Below are 11,600 nucleotides of genomic sequence, written 5' to 3'. Positions count from 1 at the left end.
GTCCTTTTGTTAACTGTTCCTTGAATATCTCTTTATGTTGTAATAACCTGAACCCTGCTCCTCTTCTGCCCTCCATCACTGAGGAAGTCCCTTATGACTATTTAATACCAACACACCACCCCCGACTCCTCATGAAGATCTACAGGAAATTCCCCTGGGTAACACTGACTTCTCATGATTCAATGATGGTTCTTATTCAAAAGATGACAATGGCAAATATTGTGCTGGGTATGCTATTGCAACTCATTTTGATGTTGTTGAGGCAGCATCTTTACCTATGGCTACTTCAGACCAACAGGCTGAATTATATACTCTTACACAGATTTGTACTTTAGCCAAGGGCAAAACTGCCAATATTTAACTGATAGTAGATATATTTTTCAGAGTATCTCATAATTTTGGAATGTTTTGGAAGCAACATGGCTTCCTTACTTCCAGCAAAAGTAAAATTAAAAATGGTCCCTATGTTCAGGAATTATTGGATGTAATACTTTTACCTGCCACTTCAGCTATTATTAGATTCTAGGACAGTCTAAACTTGACCCTCTGGAAGCTAAAGGAAATCATCTTGCTGATATTTCTGCAAGAAATTCTGTCCTGAAAGGGATCAAGAGCAGTCAAACCTGTATCATGGTCCTGGGGCTTCCCTGGTGGCGCAGTGGTTGCGCGTCCGCCTGCCGATGCAGGGGAACCGGGTTCGCGCCCCGGTCTGGGAGGATCCCACGTGCCGCGGAGCGGCTGGGCCCGTGAGCCATGGCCGCTGAGCCTGCGCGTCCGGAGCCTGTGCTCCGCGACGGGAGAGGCCGCAGCAGTGGGAGGCCCGCGTACCGCAAAAAAAAAAAAAAAAAAAACCTGTATCATGGTCCAAAGGGATATTTCCCCAAATGATAATTTGGAAAACATGGCAAGAGAAACACACAACTGACCTCAGAAAAGGAAAAATAAGATTGGAAATTCAACAACTGTTGGTTTGATAAAAAGAGAAAGCTCTGGTTTGGACCAAAAACCAACCCAGTTCTACTAGAAACTCTAAAATTTCCACTCCTCACCACTATACATGCATTAAACTATTGGTCTACTAACAAAATGACAGCATTCATGAATCAATATTGGTGGGGAAAATGAACAAGGCTGCAAAAAGTACCTACCTCACTTATCCCACTTACCCCAAATACAACCCAGGGTGGCCTATTTGAACTACTATTGGACATTTAAAACTGCCTAATGGACCATTTGTGATCTGGCAAATGGATTTCACACAACTTCTTCCATCTAATGGATATAAATAAGTTTTAGTTATGAACTGTATGTTTTCTCACTGGACTGAAGCCTTCCCTTACAGATGGGCTATTTCCTCTTCTGTGGCCAAAGTTCTTTTGGGAAAGATTGTCCCTACCTGAGGAACTCCTGTCAAACTTCAGGAGTTTGTGACCAAGTGACCAAGGAACACATCTTATTGGTCAGGTACTTCGAAAAGCATGTGCTTTTCGGATGGTTTTACACTTTCATTGCACTTACCACCCTCAATCCTCTGTAAGCATTAATGGCATTATTAAGACTTAATTGGCAAAATTTGTAGACCCTCAAAATACCTTAGCCAAGCGCACTGACCTTGGTCCTTCTACGTGTCAGATTCACCCCTTTTGGAATTAATTACCTCTTACCCTTTGAGATAGTCATAGGACACCCAATGTACTTTTCTCCTATTTCTTTTGACCCACAACTGATAGAAGGAGAGATACTCCAATATGCAAAAGACCAATTGCTTTTATTAAAAATAACCATATTTTGGAAGAGCAATCTTTTCACAGTGCACTCTCAGAAGACAGAGACCTGAAGCATCACACTTTGCAACCTGCAGATTTCATCTATTGGAAAAGATACCTCTGGAAGAACTCTCTTCAACCTGGCTGGAAGTGCCCCTATCGGGTTTTGCTAACCAACCCTCGTGTAGCCAAACTCCAGGGAAGAGGCTATTGGATTCACACCTAAAGGAAGCACCAAACCCTGAATGGACCTGCACATTATCTGGTGACCTGAACATAAAGATTTCCCAGAATTGAAGCAGGCAACATCTGATGAGACAGTTTTCCCAAGTTATCCAGACCAGTCTTGTTGGAAGTTTGTTGTCAAACTTTTGATGATGACATAATGCTTCGATGATCTCCATTGTCTATGATCTTGATAACATACGGACTTCAGATAAAAAGTGCCTGACAGTTCTCCCCAGTTCTCCCTCCTAACCTCTCCTTGTTACTCATACGTGACCTCAGTAGGTTTCCAATCTGTGCACTTTTTCTCCAACACTAAACCCAGGAATGGTTCTTCCTAGCACTGAGGGACAAGAAGACACTGAAGCTGAAAAATCCGACTCTTGATCAGCGATGCTTTTAAAGAAAGACTTTGATCAAAAGAGGGAATGTAAAAGAATTAATGAAAAGAAACCTCAATTAAATAGAGTTGGGAGACCAGAAAGGGAGCTCTCATGCCCTGTAATGATAACAGAGCCCAACAGGGAGAAGACTCCTTTCCTGGCAAGGCCTCAGCTGACCTCAGTAGGTTTCCAATCTGTGCACTTTTTCTCCAACACTAAACCCAGGAATGGTTCTTCCTAGCACTGAGGGACAAGAAGACACTGAAGCTGAAAAATCTGACTCTTGATCAGCGATGCTTTTAAAGAAAGACTTTGATCAAAAGAGGGAATGTAAAAGAATTAATAAAAAGAAACCTCAATTAAATAGAGTTGGGAGACCAGAAAGGGAGCTCTCATGCCCTGTTTGATAACATACGGACTTCAGATAAAAAGTGCCTGACAGTTCTCCCCAGTTCTCCCTCCTAACCTCTCCTTGTTACTCATACGTGACCTCAGTAGGTTTCCAATCTGTGCACTTTTTCTCCAACACTAAACCCAGGAATGGTTCTTCCTAGCACTGAGGGACAAGAAGACACTGAAGCTGAAAAATCCGACTCTTGATCAGCGATGCTTTTAAAGAAAGACTTTGATCAAAAGAGGGAATGTAAAAGAATTAATGAAAAGAAACCTCAATTAAATAGAGTTGGGAGACCAGAAAGGGAGCTCTCATGCCCTGTAATGATAACAGAGCCCAACAGGGAGAAGACTCCTTTCCTGGCAAGGCCTCAGCCAGTGGAAAGACATGGACTCTTTGTTTAGTATATAGCCCTGCCAACTTGCTTTTCTCCCTTCCTTCCCTTGCTTCCCTTGCTGTGTGGGGACTTGCATGTGGCTCACCATGGTTGTAGACCACAAATTTCTATTCTCTGCTGAACTCGAATAAGCCTATCTTGGCTGCAAAAATATCTGGCATGTTGCTCCCCATTCATTCCCTTCAACTTCCTTTACCCATGAGTCTGGCATGAGATGGTTATATTCCAAAATTTAAATCAGGGGGAGGATAGAAAGCCTTATGTGCCTTAAGTTATAAATTGTATGTTTCACTGTGGTCATTTACAGGAGAGACCTGCATTGGAGTTTTGGACACCTGAGCAACTATTAATAAAGTGGCATTTTGTTCTCACTCCACTTTTCCTTATACATATTACTTGTCAAGGGAACTTATGGAAAGAAGTTCTTTCAGGCCAGAACTGGGCATTTTTAGGAATCAGAACCATAATGTCATCCTAATTCCCCTAAGATTTGATTCTTAAACGTGTAAAGCATATTTTATCACCATTTTAGAGACTCACATTCATAGTGGTATTTTAAGGCTCTGCAAAGTCCTGCAGTGAAGAGATTTGCTTAACCTCATTTAATTTGGAGTTTTCATGCCTGTGTATTCATTGTATCCCGCTGTGGTAATGTCACTGAGGGCACAGTTTAGGAAATATTAGTATAGACTAGGGGGTCAGCAAACTTTTTCTGTAAAGGACCATATGTATTAAATATTTTAGGTTTTTACAGTCATACACATTCTTTCACAACTACTCAAAACTGTCATTGTAGCATCAGAGAAACCACTGACAATATGTAAATTAACTAGCATGGCTGTGATCCAATAATACTTTACAAAAAACAGGTAGTAAGCCAGATTTGGTGTATGGATTATGGTTTGGCAACTCCTGGTTTGGACTAAAAAAAGTCAAGGGATTGATTTTTTTTTTTTGCATTTTCTCCTAGGTTCACCACCTAATCCTGCTTTTTAAGGTCTTATTTCTTTGATGGGGAAAAATATTGGAAGAAAAAGAGAGAACTGATTCATCATTTTGACCTAAACCAATTAGAGTTAGTTTTTGCTTTGAATTTTATTGTTTTGATCTCTCTCTCTCTCCCCGCCCCCCTGACTCACCCTCTTAATGTGTAATTAGTTCTGGCCAGGACATGGGCTTCCCTGGTGGTGCAGTGGTTAAGAATCCGCCTGCCAATGTAGGGGACACGGGTTTGAGCCCTGGTCCGGCAAGATCCCACAGGTTGTGGAGCAACTAAGCCTGTGTGCCACAACTACAGGAGCCTACTCTCTAGAGCCCGCGAGCCACAACTACTGAGCCTGTGTGCCACAAGTACTGAAGGCCGCGTGACTAGACCCCATGTTCCGCAATAAGAGAAGCCACCACAATGAGAAGGCTGCGTCTGCGCACCGCCAGGAAGAGTAGACCCCACTCGCCGCAACTAGAGAAAGCCCGTGGTCAACAATGAAGACCCAACGCAGCCAAAAATAAATAAATAAAATAAATTTAAAAAAAAAATTGTTCTGGCCAGGACACCTGGCTTTCTGGAAAGTGAAATACAAAAGCACTGGGCAGAAACCCAAATAGGAGAAAAGAGTATCATGGCCAAGAAAAAATGAGAACAAGAGGAAGAGATCCTAAAAGGGAAAAGCGAGCCTTTGCCCAGTACATAGCTGCAGTTTTTCCCTTTATACTTTACTCTAGAACCTTTACCATTAGCAAGGTGGCCTGGTTGGTCCTTAGAGCCTATTTCATCCCTTATCCACAGGGAAGGTCTTTCTCCTCCATGTGGATAGAAAGAGGTTAACAGAGTAGAGAATGAAGACAGTCTCAAGGGTCCATTTAAGATTAGAGTAAGTGATCAATAATTATAAATAAATCCATTCCCTCCCTTGAGTGTTATTTTTGAAAATTTTGGTTCATTAAACAATCTTTTTATGGACACTACACACTTTCCCTCCATTTATCTGCTTCTCTTTTATAGCAAAATTACATGAGTCTATATTCTCTGCCTCTACTTCCTCATCTTCCACCTTCTCTTGAAATCACTCCAGTTGAGCTTTTTTTCCCATTACTCCAGGCAAACAACATTTCTTAAGCTCATCAATGACTCCAGGTGTCAATTATCAAGCCTCTCTTTGCTCATCCTCTCCACGGGAGGAGGACTGATTTGATCCTCCTCCTTACTGAAATACTTTCTTCACTTGACTCCCTGGACAGCACACTCACCCTCCAGCCACTTCTCAAACATTTCTTCACTACCACTCTAATCCAAACCTTCCTCCCTTATGTTATCTATCAAGTAACTTCGTAGTTAGTTTTCTTGATTCCGCTTTTGTCCCCCATAGACTATTCTCTACACAAGAGATGCGGTGATAGTTGATTTGATGCTTTAAAAAGTCTCGATCTGTTCAAAATCTACTAACGACATGCCAACACACTTAGAACAAAACCCAAAACTACTGCATGGCCTACAGAGGCCCTGCATATAATGTGATCCCAACAGCTCTCTGACTTGCTCCCAATCGCACCCCACCCACAATGGCCTTACAGTTCATTCCCATCTCATGGCCTATGTGCCTCCCATCCTAGCTCCCTCTAACACACTTCTCCCAGATGTTTTGCTGGCTTGCATCTTACTTCATGCAGATCTCTATTCAAACATCACATCTCAGAAAAGCTTTCACTGACCAATACTCCATCTTCACTGTCTATCCTCCTTATCTTACTATAATTTTATTTGAAATACTTATCACATCTTAATTATGTCATATATTTATTTCTTGGTTGGTCTGTCTGCTCCAGTAGAAAATGAGCCCCATGAGGGCAGAGACTCGATATTGTTCATGACTCTGTTTACAGCACCTAGAATACTGCCTGGAATATAGATGTTCAGTAAATATTTGTTGAATGGGCTGGACACTGGGATATAAAATACTTATAATACTTGGCCTTCAAAAGAGCCTGTAAATCTAATTCAAAATATGGAATAGGAAGCAATGGAGAATCATGCATACAACTGGAAAGATATAAGGCAGAGTTATGGCTACAAATAAAATAATAAGTTATATTTTATAGAAGCATGGTTGATTAGACATTACCTCTTACTAGGGGAAGACTTTACAGAGCAGATGACATTAAGCTGAATGTTAGCGAATGCACAGTGTTTTGCTTGAAATAAGAGGTAGAAGGAATAGCATGAAAAACGCTAGGGAGGTAAGAAAGGATGTTCATTCATTCGTTTAATGAATATTTATTGATTTTCTATTATGAGTTTGCTAAGCATTGTTCTAAATGCTAGGGATTTGGGAATGAATAAAACAGAGAAGAATACAAATTACAGCCTCAAAAAGTTTATGTTCAAGTGGGAAGAGTTAGTCAATAAGAAAATTAGCAAAGAAATATACCAAACAATTTCAGATTATGAAATAAGCAGGGTCATAACACACTGGAGGATGGGATAAAGAGCTTAAAAGGATTGTGCAGAGGCACAAACTTGTCACAGAAGTTCTCTCAGGGAAGTCCTGGAAGCTAAAGGGTGAGAAGGAGCTAGCTCAGCACAGAGATAGAGGAAAATCATAGCAGGCCAAGGAAACAGCAAGGGCATAGTCAAGGGAGTCATTAGTATGCTTGCTGACCATTTCTGGTTCTTCACCTCCCAGGCACATGTAGAATTGCATTGCCTTGTTGTTGTATTATATGGGGGCTTGTGATTAATTCTAGCCTCTAAATTGTGAGCAGAAGTAATATGTGTCACTTAATTGCTGATGTGAGATCTGCCAGAGTTATGTTTTCCCTCTGCAATAGCAACTAACAATTGTTGGTAGGAACGGTGGCCACTTCATCATCCTAGGTCTCTGAGTAATAGCAATAAGCAGAGCCCCTTTGCTGGTCTATAATGAGCAGATAATAGCATTTATGTTCACTTTTTGTGTGGACATATGTTTTCATTTATCTCGGGTAGATATCTAGGAATGGGATTCCTCGGTCATACGGTAACTCAATGTTTAATATTTTAAGAAGCTGCCAAACAGGTTTTCAAAGTGGCTGTACCATTTTGCATTTCTAACAGCAGTGTATGAGGGTTCCAATTTCTCTGCACCTTCAGTGACACTTATTATTGTCTGTCTTTTTAATTATAGCCATTCTAATGGGTATGAAGTGGTATGTTGTGGTCTGGACCTGCATTTCACTAATGACTAGTGAACACGTGATTTAATTGACACTAGGCAAGAAATTATGCAAGGACCACTAAAGAGGTTCTTTCAAAAGTCCAATGATAAATGATGGACGAGGCAGTAATAGTGAGGAGGGTGTGAACTGTGAACCCTCACAGCACAAACAGTGTGCTGAGGGACTTGATTAAACTACTGACTGGTCTCCACCTGCACTAGGCCATGTCCCTAAAGGTGACCCCAGCCCTGTGCTGAGTCTTTGCTCAAGAAAATGCAGCGCTGCCAAACCACAAAATGTGCATTGTTCCAACTCACACTGCCAAACCATTTTCGGTAATTCTCCACTTATTCCTTTCTGTATTTTTCCACTTTCCTACAGCCCCCAATTCCTTTTTGTTCCCCCTTTTTTACTTTCCCATAGCCTCCTTTGTGATCTCTCTCTGTTTTCCCTTTAAAAATCTCAGTTACCTTTGTCTTAGCTGGAGTTGAGCTCAGTTTATACTAGAGTGTCTCTCCCTTACTGCATCAGTCTGAATAAAATCTGCCTTGCCACTTTTAACTTTTAAGTTTTTGGTGCTATTGCTCTTCGACCAGGTAAAGAAAATATATTTCAGAACTAGAATGAAACATCATGATGAAGGATTATAAGTAGGGAATGAACATAAGGAACAAATCAAGGTTGACTCCTGGGATTTCAGCCTGAATAGTCTCTGAGTGGGTTCTTAGGTAGATGAAGGTTCCATTTAATGATATGAAATTGTCTTGGTGGGGGTGGGAAGCATGGAAGAAAAGGAAGGAAAAGTCTTAAATTCTGTTTTGAAAATGCTAATTTGACATGCCTATCAAATATCCCATTGTAATTAGTAAAGAACCAGATGGATATATTAATCTGGAACACAGGAAAGAATACAGGATGCAGATACAGATTTGGGAGCCATTTTCAGCTATTTGGTATTTAAAGCCATGAGGTAGATGAGATCACTGTAGGAAAATATACAGACAGAGAACTGGTCTGGGACCAATTAGTGGAGAACTCAAACAAAGGTAGGATTGAGAAGGTAAAATGAGGGGAATAAAGGAGGATATAAAGAGACCAATAAAATATTATGAGAGGGTTGTATCCTAGATACCAAGATAAGAGTTTTAAGAAGGAAAGTGTGGTCAACAGTAAATGATGAGTAAGAAGTTTGAAGACGTGTCCATTCATTTTGGTAACATGATGATCATGGATAGGAAAGGTTTAGAGAAGTAATGATGGTGAAAGCCAGATTGAAGTAGATTAAAGAAATAGTGGAAGATAAGGACCAAGGTCCAGCAAGTGTAGACCAATTCTTCAACATTCACTGTGAAGGAGAATAGAGAAATATGATGGTGGTAGAAGTAGAAGTCAGTTCATGAGAAGGTAAATTGTGAGAAACTGGAGTACATTTATATGCAATGGGAATGATTTGGATAAAAGGAAGAATTTGTGATGCGGGAGATGGGGAAACTACAGAAACAAATGCATAAGGAAGTTACAGCGGCTGGGACAGAGAGCACAGGGGGAGACTGGCCCTTAGATAGAAGCCGAGAAAGTATGGAAAATGTAATGGAAAAGTAATGGAAAAAAAAGTAATGGAAAATAGAAAATAAGGTCTAAATAAAGATATGTTCGCAATTTGTAATGTATATATGAGAGTTCCCTCTGCTTCTATTTTTCAAGTAAAGTTATCAGGCAAGAGTGAGGGCATGGAAGTAGTAAGACATCTAAGGGAGTGAAATATAAATGAGTTGTCCCAGAGAGGAGAAAACAAACTTAACAGGATGAGAATTCTATGCAGCATGAGTGCCCATTTGATGTCTGTAGTCTTGAATTTAAACTGCAGTGGATTCATCACCATACTGTATGTGTCTTTTCCATTTAGGTGCAGATGTTTATCTGTTTAGGTACAGATTAAGACAAGGTAAGCAATAAGATTCAATCTGCTGCCTTGGATTTCGCTAGGCAAACACATCAGAGGGTTAGTAAGGCAAAGTTTTGAGGGATTTTGTAAGGGAATGATTTTCATGCTGGACAAGAGAGGCTGAACTGAGTAAAGAGGCAAACATAGATAAGAGGCGAATGGTCACTGGTGCAAAACGGTGAGGTCAATGCATTGGAGACCTAGTTGGGGTGAAAATATTTTGGGGAGGATGAAATGACTAATCAAGTCAGAAACACAGAGGTTGGTGATCAGAGAGAAAGGATGCTCAAAATGAAGATTTTAGAAGTGATAGTGAATGATGACAGCAAGGTCTAGGATAAGGTGGGGTGGAAGACAGGAACATTCGTGGAGATGAAAGTGACCAATGGACCATCTTTTTAGACACTGAGGTCACCAGATATTCTGATAAGCACATAGTTTTTGCAAATTCTTCACATTATATTTAAAAGGGGGAGGCTCTTAGCCTACAGAGGTTCACTACTGAAGGCCAAAGTCATGGATTGCAGATATTATCAAAATCTGCAATAAGTTGTCCCAAGCTTTATTGAAGTCTACGAGAATGGTGCTCCATGGAATTGTTACTACACAACTTGTGTAGCTGTAGCACAGCCCTGTGGACATACTGAGCCTGACCAATGGTCTAGTCCAGTTGTTCTTAAGTGCGGAATCATCTGGGGATGATTTGCTCCCTTTCTCCCCAGGGGATAACTGGAAGTATCTGGAGAAACTTCGGGTTGTCATAATTTCAGGGGGTGTGGGTGCTACTTGTGGGTAGTGGCCAAGGATGCTGCTAAACATCCTGTAATGGACAGGATCACTCTCTACAATAAAGAATTATCTGGCTCAAAATGTCAACAGTGCCAATGTTAAGAAACCCTAGCCTAGTCCCAGAAGCTATTTTGGAGCATTTCCTGTACTTTTCTTCTACTGGGCAGAGAAATGCATAGCTCAGATATAAAAGACCATGGTGATTTTTGTATCACAGCATGGGGTTCGTGTAGATTCCTATCAAGTGGTCCTTGCCCTAATCTCTCCTCCCCTTCCCACTGATGCTTCTTATGCAACTTATTCTCATTCCTGGCTAGAGATAGAGAAAGCATCTGTAATCACTAAGTCATTCAATTAATTACCTGATGCATAAAATTAAGGTAATTAAAAAGGAAGAATTAGGTCAATCCTTCTCAATTGGCCACACTCTAGTTAACCTATAAACTGTTAGTCTAATTGTGGAGCCTCCCTGGACTCTGAGAAATGCCCCAGAGGTATTCCTTGCCTTCTCTCAGACATTTGCAATTTGCCAAAGGGCTTGCAAAGGGAGTTCTATGTTAAGTATCCAATACCTGGGGGCCAAGTTCTGAATGAAGTGCTACTTGCCATAAGAACTTTACTTGATGTTTTACGCCAGAGTAGGTATTTATTTCTGAGACCAGTTCCTAGTCTGAGATCTGCCACTAACTTGCCATGTCACCATGGAGATGTCACTTTCCCTCCCTGGATTCAACTCACTGCCTGAAGCTTGAAGCGGAGGGACAAACTAGGTTCTTTCCAAAGCTAGAGTATTAAGAAACTCAGATTCATTTTGATAGGTGCCAATAAATTTAACAGATTTGATATGGTCCTCTAGACATATTCTCCAGTGAGAGAAATACAGTTACTAAACACATAACAATGAAAGGTGATGAGTGAATATAGGAGAAGGTCATAATATCATCAGGACCTTACCATTCAAAGTGTGGCTCTTGGACCAGCTTTATCAGCCTGCCTTGTTAAAAAGGCAAGAACCCGGGTTCCCACCCCAGACTTATTGAATCAGAGTCTGCACTGTATCAAAATCCCCCAAGTGACTCATACATGCATTAAAGTTTGAGAAGCACTGGTCTAGGGGGTCAGGAGGATCTTCATGCACTTTTAATAAGCAGGAGGTGGGAATAAAGCCGGAAAGATTGGCTAGGGCCGGGTTAAGCAGTTTGGGCTTCCCTTTGTAGATATTTGAAGACAGGATAGAGCATTTAAGTGGGGGAAACATAATCAAAGCTGAGATTTAGGAAGATGTCCATATGTACTGAAATAGACAATAGAAAAGATTGCAGGAAGTAACTAGAAAAAGGGAGATAGTTAGTTAACTAGGCTATTGCAACAACGCAGGTAATGGTATCACAAAGACAAAATAATGAATAAAACCTAATGTAATTTTATATTTCAACGGCGTGCTCATAAAAACCACAAGATTGGGCTTCCCTGGTGGCGCAGTGGTTGAGAGTCTGCCTGCCGATGCAGG

Source organism: Physeter macrocephalus, chromosome 8 (genome assembly GCF_002837175.3).
Source record: "Physeter macrocephalus isolate SW-GA chromosome 8, ASM283717v5, whole genome shotgun sequence".
NCBI lineage: Eukaryota > Metazoa > Chordata > Mammalia > Artiodactyla > Physeteridae > Physeter > Physeter macrocephalus.
Note: the sequence above shows the minus strand (reverse complement) of the source record.